A 17,373-nucleotide genomic window follows, 5' to 3' on the forward strand; every position below is an offset into this window, starting at 1 on the left:
AGGCAGCAGGTATTTACTTGAGGCATAAGTAATGTGGTGCCCGCCTCGCCATACCTCTCTCAGTCGTTTTGCGCGCTTGTTCTTTTTATATAGGCCGATTGGAGAGCGTCAGCTCTCGCGTCAGCTGAGCAAAGTCGAGACAAGTCGAGACTCAAGGAGAATCGACGCACACGCTATAGGGTGGCCTGCAGCGAGTAAGATGGGGAAAGAAACATTAATTGAAGGACGCGTGGCAAAAGTACTCATACGCAAAAGTTAAAAGCCGGCTGCGGTGGCCGGGAATCGAACCCGGATCAACTGCTTGGAAGGCAACTATGCTGACCATTACACCACCACCGCACGGTTTCCGTCCGCGCACGCCGCGCTGTGTCTGCTTCCCGCCTGTCGGCGGCGGCTCAAGGTGGTCGTAGCTGTAGGCGCATTACGGCGTAGGCGAGCGCATCCAGACAGCGTCTCTACGCACATTTCGCGTCCTTTGGCAAGAGTCGTCGCGTGCGTGCGCCGCAAGAGTACTTAGGCGATCGCGTTCGGGCGTCATTTTTAAGCAGTGCAGTGCAGGATTCAGCGTCTGTAGCATTCTCTCGAGAGGATGCGACGGCGCTGGACGGCAGTCCCACTTTCCCCTCAGGCGTCTGCCGCGGAAAGCACCAGGAAGCTGAGCATCGGTGGTTCAGTGGTAGAATGCTCGCCTGCCACGCGGGCGGCCCGGGTTCGATTCCCGGCCGATGCATCATTTTGTTTTTTCTCCGATAGTGGCGCTGCGTGTCTTTCGCACTCGAACTGCGTGAGCCATGAGAATGCACCGCGGTATTTCCGTGGGAAATAACCTAACATGCAGCGCACACGACTGCTCGTTTGGACTCTTGTGTGCTATTCTACATACTGGCGTCGGCCTAGCATCGCAAGTTGCCTGTCGCGCCGGGAATGCACGTGTAGCAACAGAAAAAAATGAGCCAGGAAGTGCAGACTCTCTACCACTGGTATTTGGTACTTACCGAGATCACTTGCCTCGGTAGCGCAGTAGGCAGCGCGTAAGTCTCATAATCTTAAGGTCGTGAGTTCGATCCTCAACCGGGGCATTTAATTTACTTTCGTCCACAGCTAAATTGACGGCTCTGGGGTTTGCGAAGCAGCGAAACACTTTGTACTTTGTTATCCACAAGGCTTCAACGACTCAGCGTGATAATGTTTACTTCCCGTTATTACTACTTGCAGTTCTTATGTAAAATTTTCAAGGAAAAAAGTACTAGTAATAAAACTGAATTTCGTACGATATAACGTGTAAAGTCACAATGTATGACCTGCTGTATGATGACAGGCAGCAGGTCTTTACTTGCGAAATAAGTAAATAAATATTACTACTTACAGCTTTGCTTTTCCTCCTACCCCTGTAACAACGAGGCATAAAGCAATGGATTGTGACTTTTGACATGCGCGCCTCGCCATGGGCGCGCGAAAAGGTGCTCGCAAACAGGGAAAGTGCGACACGGAAAGCGAGTGGACCGGGTGTAAAGCCGGAGAGAAATGTGCATGTCCGGTGTGGTCTAGTGGCTAGGATACCTGGCTCTCACCCAGGAGGCCCGGGTTCGATTCCCGGTACCGGAACGGAATTTTTCGGAAAAAATCACGACAAGTTTTGACCCTGCGAAAGGCTGTTTCACGCCCTCCTCGCATTATAGCTACTGGTTCATAAACGTCAGCTGAAAACAGTCGAGAGAAACGGTCACGCAATGAAATTACTACGAGCAGCGGAATATAGGGAGAAGAGACGCTGCTCCACTGTTGGACTGCTACCATAGAAATGTTACATGGCAATACGCAGAGCAATTCCCGCGAAGCGATGGAAGGCTGTCTGCACCGAGGTCCGTTAGCTCAGTTGGTTAGAGCGTCGTGCTAATAACGCGAAGGTCGTGGGTTCGATCCCCCCACGGCCCACTACGATTTCACTCTTTCAAAAAGGCAACGCCGATTTCGGCGGGGAAGTATGGTGACAAAGAAATCGTCACATTGTGTGGGAACTGATAGGGGACCAGAACGCGACTTGTCGGGACGCGCTAAAACACTTCACTGGTCACAGCACGGTGAACGCACAGTTTCTCGTCCGATCACCGCTACTGCGCGAAGCTGGACGTTGTCAGTGCTTGGGCGGGTGACCGCCTGCGAACACACGGCACTGCCGATAGTTTCAATTCGTATTTCTCTTTCCTCTTCGGTTTCGGAGCTGCAGCGCTATTCGGTCAAGGGCACTGGCGCCACATTTTGCCTCTCAGTATGCCAAGTCGCGCCGTGCGGCCACAGTGAAATGAAGGAGCGTGTTGAAAAATTTTCAACAAAGAAAAAAAAATGAAATGTACTAGTAATAAAACTGAATTTGTCTGACAGAACATGTAAAATCAGACAATACATGATAACAGGCAGCAGGTATTTACTTGAGGCATAAGTAATGTGGTGCCCGCCTCGCCATACCTCTCTCAGTCGTTTTGCGCGCTTGTTCTTTTTATATAGGCCGATTGGAGAGCGTCAGCTCTCGCGTCAGCTGAGCAAAGTCGAGACAAGTCGAGACTCAAGGAGAATCGACGCACACGCTATAGGGTGGCCTGCAGCGAGTAAGATGGGGAAAGAAACATTAATTGAAGGACGCGTGGCAAAAGTACTCATACGCAAAAGTTAAAAGCCGGCTGCGGTGGCCGGGAATCGAACCCGGATCAACTGCTTGGAAGGCAACTATGCTGACCATTACACCACCACCGCACGGTTTCCGTCCGCGCACGCCGCGCTGTGTCTGCTTCCCGCCTGTCGGCGGCGGCTCAAGGTGGTCGTAGCTGTAGGCGCATTACGGCGTAGGCGAGCGCATCCAGACAGCGTCTCTACGCACATTTCGCGTCCTTTGGCAAGAGTCGTCGCGTGCGTGCGCCGCAAGAGTACTTAGGCGATCGCGTTCGGGCGTCATTTTTAAGCAGTGCAGTGCAGGATTCAGCGTCTGTAGCATTCTCTCGAGAGGATGCGACGGCGCTGGACGGCAGTCCCACTTTCCCCTCAGGCGTCTGCCGCGGAAAGCACCAGGAAGCTGAGCATCGGTGGTTCAGTGGTAGAATGCTCGCCTGCCACGCGGGCGGCCCGGGTTCGATTCCCGGCCGATGCATCATTTTGTTTTTTCTCCGATAGTGGCGCTGCGTGTCTTTCGCACTCGAACTGCGTGAGCCATGAGAATGCACCGCGGTATTTCCGTGGGAAATAACCTAACATGCAGCGCACACGACTGCTCGTTTGGACTCTTGTGTGCTATTCTACATACTGGCGTCGGCCTAGCATCGCAAGTTGCCTGTCGCGCCGGGAATGCACGTGTAGCAACAGAAAAAAATGAGCCAGGAAGTGCAGACTCTCTACCACTGGTATTTGGTACTTACCGAGATCACTTGCCTCGGTAGCGCAGTAGGCAGCGCGTAAGTCTCATAATCTTAAGGTCGTGAGTTCGATCCTCAACCGGGGCATTTAATTTACTTTCGTCCACAGCTAAATTGACGGCTCTGGGGTTTGCGAAGCAGCGAAACACTTTGTACTTTGTTATCCACAAGGCTTCAACGACTCAGCGTGATAATGTTTACTTCCCGTTATTACTACTTGCAGTTCTTATGTAAAATTTTCAAGGAAAAAAGTACTAGTAATAAAACTGAATTTCGTACGATATAACGTGTAAAGTCACAATGTATGACCTGCTGTATGATGACAGGCAGCAGGTCTTTACTTGCGAAATAAGTAAATAAATATTACTACTTACAGCTTTGCTTTTCCTCCTACCCCTGTAACAACGAGGCATAAAGCAATGGATTGTGACTTTTGACATGCGCGCCTCGCCATGGGCGCGCGAAAAGGTGCTCGCAAACAGGGAAAGTGCGACACGGAAAGCGAGTGGACCGGGTGTAAAGCCGGAGAGAAATGTGCATGTCCGGTGTGGTCTAGTGGCTAGGATACCTGGCTCTCACCCAGGAGGCCCGGGTTCGATTCCCGGTACCGGAACGGAATTTTTCGGAAAAAATCACGACAAGTTTTGACCCTGCGAAAGGCTGTTTCACGCCCTCCTCGCATTATAGCTACTGGTTCATAAACGTCAGCTGAAAACAGTCGAGAGAAACGGTCACGCAATGAAATTACTACGAGCAGCGGAATATAGGGAGAAGAGACGCTGCTCCACTGTTGGACTGCTACCATAGAAATGTTACATGGCAATACGCAGAGCAATTCCCGCGAAGCGTGTCTGCACCGAGGTCCGTTAGCTCAGTTGGTTAGAGCGTCGTGCTAATAACGCGAAGGTCGTGGGTTCGATCCCCCCACGGCCCACTACGATTTCACTCTTTCAAAAAGGCAACGCCGATTTCGGCGGGGAAGTATGGTGACAAAGAAATCGTCACATTGTGTGGGAACTGATAGGGGACCAGAACGCGACTTGTCGGGACGCGCTAAAACACTTCACTGGTCACAGCACGGTGAACGCACAGTTTCTCGTCCGATCACCGCTACTGCGCGAAGCTGGACGTTGTCAGTGCTTGGGCGGGTGACCGCCTGCGAACACACGGCACTGCCGATAGTTTCAATTCGTATTTCTCTTTCCTCTTCGGTTTCGGAGCTGCAGCGCTATTCGGTCAAGGGCACTGGCGCCACATTTTGCCTCTCAGTATGCCAAGTCGCGCCGTGCGGCCACAGTGAAATGAAGGAGCGTGTTGAAAAATTTTCAACAAAGAAAAAAAAATGAAATGTACTAGTAATAAAACTGAATTTGTCTGACAGAACATGTAAAATCAGACAATACATGATAACAGGCAGCAGGTATTTACTTGAGGCATAAGTAATGTGGTGCCCGCCTCGCCATACCTCTCTCAGTCGTTTTGCGCGCTTGTTCTTTTTATATAGGCCGATTGGAGAGCGTCAGCTCTCGCGTCAGCTGAGCAAAGTCGAGACAAGTCGAGACTCAAGGAGAATCGACGCACACGCTATAGGGTGGCCTGCAGCGAGTAAGATGGGGAAAGAAACATTAATTGAAGGACGCGTGGCAAAAGTACTCATACGCAAAAGTTAAAAGCCGGCTGCGGTGGCCGGGAATCGAACCCGGATCAACTGCTTGGAAGGCAACTATGCTGACCATTACACCACCACCGCACGGTTTCCGTCCGCGCACGCCGCGCTGTGTCTGCTTCCCGCCTGTCGGCGGCGGCTCAAGGTGGTCGTAGCTGTAGGCGCATTACGGCGTAGGCGAGCGCATCCAGACAGCGTCTCTACGCACATTTCGCGTCCTTTGGCAAGAGTCGTCGCGTGCGTGCGCCGCAAGAGTACTTAGGCGATCGCGTTCGGGCGTCATTTTTAAGCAGTGCAGTGCAGGATTCAGCGTCTGTAGCATTCTCTCGAGAGGATGCGACGGCGCTGGACGGCAGTCCCACTTTCCCCTCAGGCGTCTGCCGCGGAAAGCACCAGGAAGCTGAGCATCGGTGGTTCAGTGGTAGAATGCTCGCCTGCCACGCGGGCGGCCCGGGTTCGATTCCCGGCCGATGCATCATTTTGTTTTTTCTCCGATAGTGGCGCTGCGTGTCTTTCGCACTCGAACTGCGTGAGCCATGAGAATGCACCGCGGTATTTCCGTGGGAAATAACCTAACATGCAGCGCACACGACTGCTCGTTTGGACTCTTGTGTGCTATTCTACATACTGGCGTCGGCCTAGCATCGCAAGTTGCCTGTCGCGCCGGGAATGCACGTGTAGCAACAGAAAAAAATGAGCCAGGAAGTGCAGACTCTCTACCACTGGTATTTGGTACTTACCGAGATCACTTGCCTCGGTAGCGCAGTAGGCAGCGCGTAAGTCTCATAATCTTAAGGTCGTGAGTTCGATCCTCAACCGGGGCATTTAATTTACTTTCGTCCACAGCTAAATTGACGGCTCTGGGGTTTGCGAAGCAGCGAAACACTTTGTACTTTGTTATCCACAAGGCTTCAACGACTCAGCGTGATAATGTTTACTTCCCGTTATTACTACTTGCAGTTCTTATGTAAAATTTTCAAGGAAAAAAGTACTAGTAATAAAACTGAATTTCGTACGATATAACGTGTAAAGTCACAATGTATGACCTGCTGTATGATGACAGGCAGCAGGTCTTTACTTGCGAAATAAGTAAATAAATATTACTACTTACAGCTTTGCTTTTCCTCCTACCCCTGTAACAACGAGGCATAAAGCAATGGATTGTGACTTTTGACATGCGCGCCTCGCCATGGGCGCGCGAAAAGGTGCTCGCAAACAGGGAAAGTGCGACACGGAAAGCGAGTGGACCGGGTGTAAAGCCGGAGAGAAATGTGCATGTCCGGTGTGGTCTAGTGGCTAGGATACCTGGCTCTCACCCAGGAGGCCCGGGTTCGATTCCCGGTACCGGAACGGAATTTTTCGGAAAAAATCACGACAAGTTTTGACCCTGCGAAAGGCTGTTTCACGCCCTCCTCGCATTATAGCTACTGGTTCATAAACGTCAGCTGAAAACAGTCGAGAGAAACGGTCACGCAATGAAATTACTACGAGCAGCGGAATATAGGGAGAAGAGACGCTGCTCCACTGTTGGACTGCTACCATAGAAATGTTACATGGCAATACGCAGAGCAATTCCCGCGAAGCGATGGAAGGCTGTCTGCACCGAGGTCCGTTAGCTCAGTTGGTTAGAGCGTCGTGCTAATAACGCGAAGGTCGTGGGTTCGATCCCCCCACGGCCCACTACGATTTCACTCTTTCAAAAAGGCAACGCCGATTTCGGCGGGGAAGTATGGTGACAAAGAAATCGTCACATTGTGTGGGAACTGATAGGGGACCAGAACGCGACTTGTCGGGACGCGCTAAAACACTTCACTGGTCACAGCACGGTGAACGCACAGTTTCTCGTCCGATCACCGCTACTGCGCGAAGCTGGACGTTGTCAGTGCTTGGGCGGGTGACCGCCTGCGAACACACGGCACTGCCGATAGTTTCAATTCGTATTTCTCTTTCCTCTTCGGTTTCGGAGCTGCAGCGCTATTCGGTCAAGGGCACTGGCGCCACATTTTGCCTCTCAGTATGCCAAGTCGCGCCGTGCGGCCACAGTGAAATGAAGGAGCGTGTTGAAAAATTTTCAACAAAGAAAAAAAAATGAAATGTACTAGTAATAAAACTGAATTTGTCTGACAGAACATGTAAAATCAGACAATACATGATAACAGGCAGCAGGTATTTACTTGAGGCATAAGTAATGTGGTGCCCGCCTCGCCATACCTCTCTCAGTCGTTTTGCGCGCTTGTTCTTTTTATATAGGCCGATTGGAGAGCGTCAGCTCTCGCGTCAGCTGAGCAAAGTCGAGACAAGTCGAGACTCAAGGAGAATCGACGCACACGCTATAGGGTGGCCTGCAGCGAGTAAGATGGGGAAAGAAACATTAATTGAAGGACGCGTGGCAAAAGTACTCATACGCAAAAGTTAAAAGCCGGCTGCGGTGGCCGGGAATCGAACCCGGATCAACTGCTTGGAAGGCAACTATGCTGACCATTACACCACCACCGCACGGTTTCCGTCCGCGCACGCCGCGCTGTGTCTGCTTCCCGCCTGTCGGCGGCGGCTCAAGGTGGTCGTAGCTGTAGGCGCATTACGGCGTAGGCGAGCGCATCCAGACAGCGTCTCTACGCACATTTCGCGTCCTTTGGCAAGAGTCGTCGCGTGCGTGCGCCGCAAGAGTACTTAGGCGATCGCGTTCGGGCGTCATTTTTAAGCAGTGCAGTGCAGGATTCAGCGTCTGTAGCATTCTCTCGAGAGGATGCGACGGCGCTGGACGGCAGTCCCACTTTCCCCTCAGGCGTCTGCCGCGGAAAGCACCAGGAAGCTGAGCATCGGTGGTTCAGTGGTAGAATGCTCGCCTGCCACGCGGGCGGCCCGGGTTCGATTCCCGGCCGATGCATCATTTTGTTTTTTCTCCGATAGTGGCGCTGCGTGTCTTTCGCACTCGAACTGCGTGAGCCATGAGAATGCACCGCGGTATTTCCGTGGGAAATAACCTAACATGCAGCGCACACGACTGCTCGTTTGGACTCTTGTGTGCTATTCTACATACTGGCGTCGGCCTAGCATCGCAAGTTGCCTGTCGCGCCGGGAATGCACGTGTAGCAACAGAAAAAAATGAGCCAGGAAGTGCAGACTCTCTACCACTGGTATTTGGTACTTACCGAGATCACTTGCCTCGGTAGCGCAGTAGGCAGCGCGTAAGTCTCATAATCTTAAGGTCGTGAGTTCGATCCTCAACCGGGGCATTTAATTTACTTTCGTCCACAGCTAAATTGACGGCTCTGGGGTTTGCGAAGCAGCGAAACACTTTGTACTTTGTTATCCACAAGGCTTCAACGACTCAGCGTGATAATGTTTACTTCCCGTTATTACTACTTGCAGTTCTTATGTAAAATTTTCAAGGAAAAAAGTACTAGTAATAAAACTGAATTTCGTACGATATAACGTGTAAAGTCACAATGTATGACCTGCTGTATGATGACAGGCAGCAGGTCTTTACTTGCGAAATAAGTAAATAAATATTACTACTTACAGCTTTGCTTTTCCTCCTACCCCTGTAACAACGAGGCATAAAGCAATGGATTGTGACTTTTGACATGCGCGCCTCGCCATGGGCGCGCGAAAAGGTGCTCGCAAACAGGGAAAGTGCGACACGGAAAGCGAGTGGACCGGGTGTAAAGCCGGAGAGAAATGTGCATGTCCGGTGTGGTCTAGTGGCTAGGATACCTGGCTCTCACCCAGGAGGCCCGGGTTCGATTCCCGGTACCGGAACGGAATTTTTCGGAAAAAATCACGACAAGTTTTGACCCTGCGAAAGGCTGTTTCACGCCCTCCTCGCATTATAGCTACTGGTTCATAAACGTCAGCTGAAAACAGTCGAGAGAAACGGTCACGCAATGAAATTACTACGAGCAGCGGAATATAGGGAGAAGAGACGCTGCTCCACTGTTGGACTGCTACCATAGAAATGTTACATGGCAATACGCAGAGCAATTCCCGCGAAGCGATGGAAGGCTGTCTGCACCGAGGTCCGTTAGCTCAGTTGGTTAGAGCGTCGTGCTAATAACGCGAAGGTCGTGGGTTCGATCCCCCCACGGCCCACTACGATTTCACTCTTTCAAAAAGGCAACGCCGATTTCGGCGGGGAAGTATGGTGACAAAGAAATCGTCACATTGTGTGGGAACTGATAGGGGACCAGAACGCGACTTGTCGGGACGCGCTAAAACACTTCACTGGTCACAGCACGGTGAACGCACAGTTTCTCGTCCGATCACCGCTACTGCGCGAAGCTGGACGTTGTCAGTGCTTGGGCGGGTGACCGCCTGCGAACACACGGCACTGCCGATAGTTTCAATTCGTATTTCTCTTTCCTCTTCGGTTTCGGAGCTGCAGCGCTATTCGGTCAAGGGCACTGGCGCCACATTTTGCCTCTCAGTATGCCAAGTCGCGCCGTGCGGCCACAGTGAAATGAAGGAGCGTGTTGAAAAATTTTCAACAAAGAAAAAAAAATGAAATGTACTAGTAATAAAACTGAATTTGTCTGACAGAACATGTAAAATCAGACAATACATGATAACAGGCAGCAGGTATTTACTTGAGGCATAAGTAATGTGGTGCCCGCCTCGCCATACCTCTCTCAGTCGTTTTGCGCGCTTGTTCTTTTTATATAGGCCGATTGGAGAGCGTCAGCTCTCGCGTCAGCTGAGCAAAGTCGAGACAAGTCGAGACTCAAGGAGAATCGACGCACACGCTATAGGGTGGCCTGCAGCGAGTAAGATGGGGAAAGAAACATTAATTGAAGGACGCGTGGCAAAAGTACTCATACGCAAAAGTTAAAAGCCGGCTGCGGTGGCCGGGAATCGAACCCGGATCAACTGCTTGGAAGGCAACTATGCTGACCATTACACCACCACCGCACGGTTTCCGTCCGCGCACGCCGCGCTGTGTCTGCTTCCCGCCTGTCGGCGGCGGCTCAAGGTGGTCGTAGCTGTAGGCGCATTACGGCGTAGGCGAGCGCATCCAGACAGCGTCTCTACGCACATTTCGCGTCCTTTGGCAAGAGTCGTCGCGTGCGTGCGCCGCAAGAGTACTTAGGCGATCGCGTTCGGGCGTCATTTTTAAGCAGTGCAGTGCAGGATTCAGCGTCTGTAGCATTCTCTCGAGAGGATGCGACGGCGCTGGACGGCAGTCCCACTTTCCCCTCAGGCGTCTGCCGCGGAAAGCACCAGGAAGCTGAGCATCGGTGGTTCAGTGGTAGAATGCTCGCCTGCCACGCGGGCGGCCCGGGTTCGATTCCCGGCCGATGCATCATTTTGTTTTTTCTCCGATAGTGGCGCTGCGTGTCTTTCGCACTCGAACTGCGTGAGCCATGAGAATGCACCGCGGTATTTCCGTGGGAAATAACCTAACATGCAGCGCACACGACTGCTCGTTTGGACTCTTGTGTGCTATTCTACATACTGGCGTCGGCCTAGCATCGCAAGTTGCCTGTCGCGCCGGGAATGCACGTGTAGCAACAGAAAAAAATGAGCCAGGAAGTGCAGACTCTCTACCACTGGTATTTGGTACTTACCGAGATCACTTGCCTCGGTAGCGCAGTAGGCAGCGCGTAAGTCTCATAATCTTAAGGTCGTGAGTTCGATCCTCAACCGGGGCATTTAATTTACTTTCGTCCACAGCTAAATTGACGGCTCTGGGGTTTGCGAAGCAGCGAAACACTTTGTACTTTGTTATCCACAAGGCTTCAACGACTCAGCGTGATAATGTTTACTTCCCGTTATTACTACTTGCAGTTCTTATGTAAAATTTTCAAGGAAAAAAGTACTAGTAATAAAACTGAATTTCGTACGATATAACGTGTAAAGTCACAATGTATGACCTGCTGTATGATGACAGGCAGCAGGTCTTTACTTGCGAAATAAGTAAATAAATATTACTACTTACAGCTTTGCTTTTCCTCCTACCCCTGTAACAACGAGGCATAAAGCAATGGATTGTGACTTTTGACATGCGCGCCTCGCCATGGGCGCGCGAAAAGGTGCTCGCAAACAGGGAAAGTGCGACACGGAAAGCGAGTGGACCGGGTGTAAAGCCGGAGAGAAATGTGCATGTCCGGTGTGGTCTAGTGGCTAGGATACCTGGCTCTCACCCAGGAGGCCCGGGTTCGATTCCCGGTACCGGAACGGAATTTTTCGGAAAAAATCACGACAAGTTTTGACCCTGCGAAAGGCTGTTTCACGCCCTCCTCGCATTATAGCTACTGGTTCATAAACGTCAGCTGAAAACAGTCGAGAGAAACGGTCACGCAATGAAATTACTACGAGCAGCGGAATATAGGGAGAAGAGACGCTGCTCCACTGTTGGACTGCTACCATAGAAATGTTACATGGCAATACGCAGAGCAATTCCCGCGAAGCGATGGAAGGCTGTCTGCACCGAGGTCCGTTAGCTCAGTTGGTTAGAGCGTCGTGCTAATAACGCGAAGGTCGTGGGTTCGATCCCCCCACGGCCCACTACGATTTCACTCTTTCAAAAAGGCAACGCCGATTTCGGCGGGGAAGTATGGTGACAAAGAAATCGTCACATTGTGTGGGAACTGATAGGGGACCAGAACGCGACTTGTCGGGACGCGCTAAAACACTTCACTGGTCACAGCACGGTGAACGCACAGTTTCTCGTCCGATCACCGCTACTGCGCGAAGCTGGACGTTGTCAGTGCTTGGGCGGGTGACCGCCTGCGAACACACGGCACTGCCGATAGTTTCAATTCGTATTTCTCTTTCCTCTTCGGTTTCGGAGCTGCAGCGCTATTCGGTCAAGGGCACTGGCGCCACATTTTGCCTCTCAGTATGCCAAGTCGCGCCGTGCGGCCACAGTGAAATGAAGGAGCGTGTTGAAAAATTTTCAACAAAGAAAAAAAAATGAAATGTACTAGTAATAAAACTGAATTTGTCTGACAGAACATGTAAAATCAGACAATACATGATAACAGGCAGCAGGTATTTACTTGAGGCATAAGTAATGTGGTGCCCGCCTCGCCATACCTCTCTCAGTCGTTTTGCGCGCTTGTTCTTTTTATATAGGCCGATTGGAGAGCGTCAGCTCTCGCGTCAGCTGAGCAAAGTCGAGACAAGTCGAGACTCAAGGAGAATCGACGCACACGCTATAGGGTGGCCTGCAGCGAGTAAGATGGGGAAAGAAACATTAATTGAAGGACGCGTGGCAAAAGTACTCATACGCAAAAGTTAAAAGCCGGCTGCGGTGGCCGGGAATCGAACCCGGATCAACTGCTTGGAAGGCAACTATGCTGACCATTACACCACCACCGCACGGTTTCCGTCCGCGCACGCCGCGCTGTGTCTGCTTCCCGCCTGTCGGCGGCGGCTCAAGGTGGTCGTAGCTGTAGGCGCATTACGGCGTAGGCGAGCGCATCCAGACAGCGTCTCTACGCACATTTCGCGTCCTTTGGCAAGAGTCGTCGCGTGCGTGCGCCGCAAGAGTACTTAGGCGATCGCGTTCGGGCGTCATTTTTAAGCAGTGCAGTGCAGGATTCAGCGTCTGTAGCATTCTCTCGAGAGGATGCGACGGCGCTGGACGGCAGTCCCACTTTCCCCTCAGGCGTCTGCCGCGGAAAGCACCAGGAAGCTGAGCATCGGTGGTTCAGTGGTAGAATGCTCGCCTGCCACGCGGGCGGCCCGGGTTCGATTCCCGGCCGATGCATCATTTTGTTTTTTCTCCGATAGTGGCGCTGCGTGTCTTTCGCACTCGAACTGCGTGAGCCATGAGAATGCACCGCGGTATTTCCGTGGGAAATAACCTAACATGCAGCGCACACGACTGCTCGTTTGGACTCTTGTGTGCTATTCTACATACTGGCGTCGGCCTAGCATCGCAAGTTGCCTGTCGCGCCGGGAATGCACGTGTAGCAACAGAAAAAAATGAGCCAGGAAGTGCAGACTCTCTACCACTGGTATTTGGTACTTACCGAGATCACTTGCCTCGGTAGCGCAGTAGGCAGCGCGTAAGTCTCATAATCTTAAGGTCGTGAGTTCGATCCTCAACCGGGGCATTTAATTTACTTTCGTCCACAGCTAAATTGACGGCTCTGGGGTTTGCGAAGCAGCGAAACACTTTGTACTTTGTTATCCACAAGGCTTCAACGACTCAGCGTGATAATGTTTACTTCCCGTTATTACTACTTGCAGTTCTTATGTAAAATTTTCAAGGAAAAAAGTACTAGTAATAAAACTGAATTTCGTACGATATAACGTGTAAAGTCACAATGTATGACCTGCTGTATGATGACAGGCAGCAGGTCTTTACTTGCGAAATAAGTAAATAAATATTACTACTTACAGCTTTGCTTTTCCTCCTACCCCTGTAACAACGAGGCATAAAGCAATGGATTGTGACTTTTGACATGCGCGCCTCGCCATGGGCGCGCGAAAAGGTGCTCGCAAACAGGGAAAGTGCGACACGGAAAGCGAGTGGACCGGGTGTAAAGCCGGAGAGAAATGTGCATGTCCGGTGTGGTCTAGTGGCTAGGATACCTGGCTCTCACCCAGGAGGCCCGGGTTCGATTCCCGGTACCGGAACGGAATTTTTCGGAAAAAATCACGACAAGTTTTGACCCTGCGAAAGGCTGTTTCACGCCCTCCTCGCATTATAGCTACTGGTTCATAAACGTCAGCTGAAAACAGTCGAGAGAAACGGTCACGCAATGAAATTACTACGAGCAGCGGAATATAGGGAGAAGAGACGCTGCTCCACTGTTGGACTGCTACCATAGAAATGTTACATGGCAATACGCAGAGCAATTCCCGCGAAGCGATGGAAGGCTGTCTGCACCGAGGTCCGTTAGCTCAGTTGGTTAGAGCGTCGTGCTAATAACGCGAAGGTCGTGGGTTCGATCCCCCCACGGCCCACTACGATTTCACTCTTTCAAAAAGGCAACGCCGATTTCGGCGGGGAAGTATGGTGACAAAGAAATCGTCACATTGTGTGGGAACTGATAGGGGACCAGAACGCGACTTGTCGGGACGCGCTAAAACACTTCACTGGTCACAGCACGGTGAACGCACAGTTTCTCGTCCGATCACCGCTACTGCGCGAAGCTGGACGTTGTCAGTGCTTGGGCGGGTGACCGCCTGCGAACACACGGCACTGCCGATAGTTTCAATTCGTATTTCTCTTTCCTCTTCGGTTTCGGAGCTGCAGCGCTATTCGGTCAAGGGCACTGGCGCCACATTTGCCTCTCAGTATGCCAAGTCGCGCCGTGCGGCCACAGTGAAATGAAGGAGCGTGTTGAAAAATTTTCAACAAAGAAAAAAAAATGAAATGTACTAGTAATAAAACTGAATTTGTCTGACAGAACATGTAAAATCAGACAATACATGATAACAGGCAGCAGGTATTTACTTGAGGCATAAGTAATGTGGTGCCCGCCTCGCCAATACCTCTCTCAGTCGTTTTGCGCGCTTGTTCTTTTTATATAGGCCGATTGGAGAGCGTCAGCTCTCGCGTCAGCTGAGCAAAGTCGAGACAAGTCGAGACTCAAGGAGAATCGACGCACACGCTATAGGGTGGCCTGCAGCGAGTAAGATGGGGAAAGAAACATTAATTGAAGGACGCGTGGCAAAAGTACTCATACGCAAAAGTTAAAAGCCGGCTGCGGTGGCCGGGAATCGAACCCGGATCAACTGCTTGGAAGGCAACTATGCTGACCATTACACCACCACCGCACGGTTTCCGTCCGCGCACGCCGCGCTGTGTCTGCTTCCCGCCTGTCGGCGGGCGGCTCAAGGTGGTCGTAGCTGTAGGCGCATTACGGCGTAGGCGAGCGCATCCAGACAGCGTCTCTACGCACATTTCGCGTCCTTTGGCAAGAGTCGTCGCGTGCGTGCGCCGCAAGAGTACTTAGGCGATCGCGTTCGGGCGTCATTTTTAAGCAGTGCAGTGCAGGATTCAGCGTCTGTAGCATTCTCTCGAGAGGATGCGACGGCGCTGGACGGCAGTCCCACTTTCCCCCTCAGGCGTCTGCCGCGGAAAGCACCAGGAAGCTGAGCATCGGTGGTTCAGTGGTAGAATGCTCGCCTGCCACGCGGGCGGCCCGGGTTCGATTCCCGGCCGATGCATCATTTGTTTTTTCTCCGATAGTGGCGCTGCGTGTCTTTCGCACTCGAACTGCGTGAGCCATGAGAATGCACCGCGGTATTTCCGTGGGAAATAACCTAACATGCAGCGCACACGACTGCTCGTTTGGACTCTTGTGTGCTATTCTACATACTGGCGTCGGCCTAGCATCGCAAGTTGCCTGTCGCGCCGGGAATGCACGTGTAGCAACAGAAAAAAATGAGCCAGGAAGTGCAGACTCTCTACCACTGGTATTTGGTACTTACCGAGATCACTTGCCTCGGTAGCGCAGTAGGCAGCGCGTAAGTCTCATAATCTTAAGGTCGTGAGTTCGATCCTCAACCGGGGCATTTAATTTACTTTCGTCCACAGCTAAAATGACGGCTCTGGGGTTTGCGAAGCAGCGAAACACTTTGTACTTTGTTATCCACAAGGCTTCAACGACTCAGCGTGATAATGTTTACTTCCCGTTATTACTACTTGCAGTTCTTATGTAAAATTTTCAAGGAAAAAAGTACTAGTAATAAAACTGAATTTCGTACGATATAACGTGTAAAGTCACAATGTATGACCTGCTGTATGATGACAGGCAGCAGGTCTTTACTTGCGAAATAAGTAAATAAATATTACTACTTACAGCTTTGCTTTTCCTCCTACCCCTGTAACAACGAGGCATAAAGCAATGGATTGTGACTTTTGACATGCGCGCCTCGCCATGGGCGCGCGAAAAGGTGCTCGCAAACAGGGAAAGTGCGACACGGAAAGCGAGTGGACCGGGTGTAAAGCCGGAGAGAAATGTGCATGTCCGGTGTGGTCTAGTGGCTAGGATACCTGGCTCTCACCCAGGAGGCCCGGGTTCGATTCCCGGTACCGGAACGGAATTTTCGGAAAAAATCACGACAAGTTTTGACCCTGCGAAAGGCTGTTTCACGCCCTCCTCGCATTATAGCTACTGGTTCATAAACGTCAGCTGAAAACAGTCGAGAGAAACGGTCACGCAATGAAATTACTACGAGCAGCGGAATATAGGGAGAAGAGACGCTGCTCCACTGTTGGACTGCTACCATAGAAATGTTACATGGCAATACGCAGAGCAATTCCCGCGAAGCGATGGAAGGCTGTCTGCACCGAGGTCCGTTAGCTCAGTTGGTTAGAGCGTCGTGCTAATAACGCGAAGGTCGTGGGTTCGATCCCCCCACGGCCCACTACGATTTCACTCTTTCAAAAAGGCAACGCCGATTTCGGCGGGGAAGTATGGTGACAAAGAAATCGTCACATTGTGTGGGAACTGATAGGGGACCAGAACGCGACTTGTCGGGACGCGCTAAAACACTTCACTGGTCACAGCACGGTGAACGCACAGTTTCTCGTCCGATCACCGCTACTGCGCGAAGCTGGACGTTGTCAGTGCTTGGGCGGGTGACCGCCTGCGAACACACGGCACTGCCGATAGTTTCAATTCGTATTTCTCTTTCCTCTTCGGTTTCGGAGCTGCAGCGCTATTCGGTCAAGGGCACTGGCGCCACATTTTGCCTCTCAGTATGCCAAGTCGCGCCGTGCGGCCACAGTGAAATGAAGGAGCGTGTTGAAAAATTTTCAACAAAGAAAAAAAAATGAAATGTACTAGTAATAAAACTGAATTTGTCTGACAGAACATGTAAAATCAGACAATACATGATAACAGGCAGCAGGTATTTACTTGAGGCATAAGTAATGTGGTGCCCGCCTCGCCATACCTCTCCTCAGTCGTTTTGCGCGCTTGTTCTTTTTATATAGGCCGATTGGAGAGCGTCAGCTCTCGCGTCAGCTGAGCAAAGTCGAGACAAGTCGAGACTCAAGGAGAATCGACGCACACGCTATAGGGTGGCCTGCAGCGAGTAAGATGGGGAAAGAAACATTAATTGAAGGACGCGTGGCAAAAGTACTCATACGCAAAAGTTAAAAGCCGGCTGCGGTGGCCGGGAATCGAACCCGGATCAACTGCTTGGAAGGCAACTATGCTGACCATTACACCACCACCGCACGGTTTCCGTCCGCGCACGCCGCGCTGTGTCTGCTTCCCGCCTGTCGCGGCGGCTCAAGGTGGTCGTAGCTGTAGGCGCATTACGGCGTAGGCGAGCGCATCCAGACAGCGTCTCTACGCACATTTCGCGTCCTTTGGCAAGAGTCGTCGCGTGCGT

The 17,373-nt window shown here is 51.5% G+C and overlaps 36 non-coding genes across 36 annotated transcripts; 28 read left to right on the forward strand and 8 right to left on the reverse strand.

Moving 5' to 3' along the window:
* Positions 1–267: 267 nt before the first annotated feature.
* Positions 268–339, reverse strand: Trnag-ucc (transfer RNA glycine (anticodon UCC)). The gene has a single exon. It is a non-coding gene; the product is annotated as a tRNA-Gly (tRNA).
* Positions 340–659: 320 nt separating this feature from the next.
* Trnag-gcc (transfer RNA glycine (anticodon GCC)) lies at positions 660–730 on the forward strand. The gene has a single exon. It is a non-coding gene; the product is annotated as a tRNA-Gly (tRNA).
* A 276-nt stretch (positions 731–1,006) lies between these two features.
* Positions 1,007–1,079, forward strand: Trnam-cau (transfer RNA methionine (anticodon CAU)). Its single transcript has one exon. It is a non-coding gene; the product is annotated as a tRNA-Met (tRNA).
* Positions 1,080–1,533: 454 nt separating this feature from the next.
* On the forward strand, positions 1,534–1,605 carry Trnae-cuc (transfer RNA glutamic acid (anticodon CUC)). Its single transcript has one exon. It is a non-coding gene; the product is annotated as a tRNA-Glu (tRNA).
* A 256-nt stretch (positions 1,606–1,861) lies between these two features.
* On the forward strand, positions 1,862–1,935 carry Trnai-aau (transfer RNA isoleucine (anticodon AAU)). Its single transcript has one exon. It is a non-coding gene; the product is annotated as a tRNA-Ile (tRNA).
* Positions 1,936–2,679: 744 nt separating this feature from the next.
* On the reverse strand, positions 2,680–2,751 carry Trnag-ucc (transfer RNA glycine (anticodon UCC)). The gene has a single exon. It is a non-coding gene; the product is annotated as a tRNA-Gly (tRNA).
* Positions 2,752–3,071: 320 nt separating this feature from the next.
* Positions 3,072–3,142, forward strand: Trnag-gcc (transfer RNA glycine (anticodon GCC)). The gene has a single exon. It is a non-coding gene; the product is annotated as a tRNA-Gly (tRNA).
* Positions 3,143–3,418: 276 nt separating this feature from the next.
* On the forward strand, positions 3,419–3,491 carry Trnam-cau (transfer RNA methionine (anticodon CAU)). Its single transcript has one exon. It is a non-coding gene; the product is annotated as a tRNA-Met (tRNA).
* Positions 3,492–3,945: 454 nt separating this feature from the next.
* On the forward strand, positions 3,946–4,017 carry Trnae-cuc (transfer RNA glutamic acid (anticodon CUC)). The gene has a single exon. It is a non-coding gene; the product is annotated as a tRNA-Glu (tRNA).
* A 247-nt stretch (positions 4,018–4,264) lies between these two features.
* Positions 4,265–4,338, forward strand: Trnai-aau (transfer RNA isoleucine (anticodon AAU)). Its single transcript has one exon. It is a non-coding gene; the product is annotated as a tRNA-Ile (tRNA).
* A 744-nt stretch (positions 4,339–5,082) lies between these two features.
* Positions 5,083–5,154, reverse strand: Trnag-ucc (transfer RNA glycine (anticodon UCC)). The gene has a single exon. It is a non-coding gene; the product is annotated as a tRNA-Gly (tRNA).
* Positions 5,155–5,474: 320 nt separating this feature from the next.
* Trnag-gcc (transfer RNA glycine (anticodon GCC)) lies at positions 5,475–5,545 on the forward strand. The gene has a single exon. It is a non-coding gene; the product is annotated as a tRNA-Gly (tRNA).
* Positions 5,546–5,821: 276 nt separating this feature from the next.
* Positions 5,822–5,894, forward strand: Trnam-cau (transfer RNA methionine (anticodon CAU)). The gene has a single exon. It is a non-coding gene; the product is annotated as a tRNA-Met (tRNA).
* Positions 5,895–6,348: 454 nt separating this feature from the next.
* On the forward strand, positions 6,349–6,420 carry Trnae-cuc (transfer RNA glutamic acid (anticodon CUC)). Its single transcript has one exon. It is a non-coding gene; the product is annotated as a tRNA-Glu (tRNA).
* Positions 6,421–6,676: 256 nt separating this feature from the next.
* Trnai-aau (transfer RNA isoleucine (anticodon AAU)) lies at positions 6,677–6,750 on the forward strand. Its single transcript has one exon. It is a non-coding gene; the product is annotated as a tRNA-Ile (tRNA).
* A 744-nt stretch (positions 6,751–7,494) lies between these two features.
* On the reverse strand, positions 7,495–7,566 carry Trnag-ucc (transfer RNA glycine (anticodon UCC)). Its single transcript has one exon. It is a non-coding gene; the product is annotated as a tRNA-Gly (tRNA).
* A 320-nt stretch (positions 7,567–7,886) lies between these two features.
* Positions 7,887–7,957, forward strand: Trnag-gcc (transfer RNA glycine (anticodon GCC)). Its single transcript has one exon. It is a non-coding gene; the product is annotated as a tRNA-Gly (tRNA).
* Positions 7,958–8,233: 276 nt separating this feature from the next.
* Positions 8,234–8,306, forward strand: Trnam-cau (transfer RNA methionine (anticodon CAU)). Its single transcript has one exon. It is a non-coding gene; the product is annotated as a tRNA-Met (tRNA).
* A 454-nt stretch (positions 8,307–8,760) lies between these two features.
* On the forward strand, positions 8,761–8,832 carry Trnae-cuc (transfer RNA glutamic acid (anticodon CUC)). Its single transcript has one exon. It is a non-coding gene; the product is annotated as a tRNA-Glu (tRNA).
* Positions 8,833–9,088: 256 nt separating this feature from the next.
* On the forward strand, positions 9,089–9,162 carry Trnai-aau (transfer RNA isoleucine (anticodon AAU)). The gene has a single exon. It is a non-coding gene; the product is annotated as a tRNA-Ile (tRNA).
* Positions 9,163–9,906: 744 nt separating this feature from the next.
* Positions 9,907–9,978, reverse strand: Trnag-ucc (transfer RNA glycine (anticodon UCC)). The gene has a single exon. It is a non-coding gene; the product is annotated as a tRNA-Gly (tRNA).
* A 320-nt stretch (positions 9,979–10,298) lies between these two features.
* On the forward strand, positions 10,299–10,369 carry Trnag-gcc (transfer RNA glycine (anticodon GCC)). Its single transcript has one exon. It is a non-coding gene; the product is annotated as a tRNA-Gly (tRNA).
* Positions 10,370–10,645: 276 nt separating this feature from the next.
* On the forward strand, positions 10,646–10,718 carry Trnam-cau (transfer RNA methionine (anticodon CAU)). Its single transcript has one exon. It is a non-coding gene; the product is annotated as a tRNA-Met (tRNA).
* A 454-nt stretch (positions 10,719–11,172) lies between these two features.
* Trnae-cuc (transfer RNA glutamic acid (anticodon CUC)) lies at positions 11,173–11,244 on the forward strand. The gene has a single exon. It is a non-coding gene; the product is annotated as a tRNA-Glu (tRNA).
* A 256-nt stretch (positions 11,245–11,500) lies between these two features.
* Positions 11,501–11,574, forward strand: Trnai-aau (transfer RNA isoleucine (anticodon AAU)). Its single transcript has one exon. It is a non-coding gene; the product is annotated as a tRNA-Ile (tRNA).
* A 744-nt stretch (positions 11,575–12,318) lies between these two features.
* Trnag-ucc (transfer RNA glycine (anticodon UCC)) lies at positions 12,319–12,390 on the reverse strand. The gene has a single exon. It is a non-coding gene; the product is annotated as a tRNA-Gly (tRNA).
* Positions 12,391–12,710: 320 nt separating this feature from the next.
* On the forward strand, positions 12,711–12,781 carry Trnag-gcc (transfer RNA glycine (anticodon GCC)). The gene has a single exon. It is a non-coding gene; the product is annotated as a tRNA-Gly (tRNA).
* Positions 12,782–13,057: 276 nt separating this feature from the next.
* On the forward strand, positions 13,058–13,130 carry Trnam-cau (transfer RNA methionine (anticodon CAU)). The gene has a single exon. It is a non-coding gene; the product is annotated as a tRNA-Met (tRNA).
* Positions 13,131–13,584: 454 nt separating this feature from the next.
* Positions 13,585–13,656, forward strand: Trnae-cuc (transfer RNA glutamic acid (anticodon CUC)). The gene has a single exon. It is a non-coding gene; the product is annotated as a tRNA-Glu (tRNA).
* Positions 13,657–13,912: 256 nt separating this feature from the next.
* Positions 13,913–13,986, forward strand: Trnai-aau (transfer RNA isoleucine (anticodon AAU)). The gene has a single exon. It is a non-coding gene; the product is annotated as a tRNA-Ile (tRNA).
* A 744-nt stretch (positions 13,987–14,730) lies between these two features.
* On the reverse strand, positions 14,731–14,802 carry Trnag-ucc (transfer RNA glycine (anticodon UCC)). The gene has a single exon. It is a non-coding gene; the product is annotated as a tRNA-Gly (tRNA).
* Positions 14,803–15,124: 322 nt separating this feature from the next.
* Positions 15,125–15,195, forward strand: Trnag-gcc (transfer RNA glycine (anticodon GCC)). Its single transcript has one exon. It is a non-coding gene; the product is annotated as a tRNA-Gly (tRNA).
* Positions 15,196–15,470: 275 nt separating this feature from the next.
* Trnam-cau (transfer RNA methionine (anticodon CAU)) lies at positions 15,471–15,543 on the forward strand. Its single transcript has one exon. It is a non-coding gene; the product is annotated as a tRNA-Met (tRNA).
* Positions 15,544–15,997: 454 nt separating this feature from the next.
* Trnae-cuc (transfer RNA glutamic acid (anticodon CUC)) lies at positions 15,998–16,069 on the forward strand. Its single transcript has one exon. It is a non-coding gene; the product is annotated as a tRNA-Glu (tRNA).
* A 255-nt stretch (positions 16,070–16,324) lies between these two features.
* Trnai-aau (transfer RNA isoleucine (anticodon AAU)) lies at positions 16,325–16,398 on the forward strand. The gene has a single exon. It is a non-coding gene; the product is annotated as a tRNA-Ile (tRNA).
* A 745-nt stretch (positions 16,399–17,143) lies between these two features.
* On the reverse strand, positions 17,144–17,215 carry Trnag-ucc (transfer RNA glycine (anticodon UCC)). The gene has a single exon. It is a non-coding gene; the product is annotated as a tRNA-Gly (tRNA).
* Between the last annotated feature and the right edge of the window lie 158 nt (positions 17,216–17,373).

The sequence above is a fragment of the Schistocerca cancellata genome, unplaced genomic scaffold (assembly GCF_023864275.1).
Source record: "Schistocerca cancellata isolate TAMUIC-IGC-003103 unplaced genomic scaffold, iqSchCanc2.1 HiC_scaffold_442, whole genome shotgun sequence".
Taxonomy (NCBI): domain Eukaryota; kingdom Metazoa; phylum Arthropoda; class Insecta; order Orthoptera; family Acrididae; genus Schistocerca; species Schistocerca cancellata.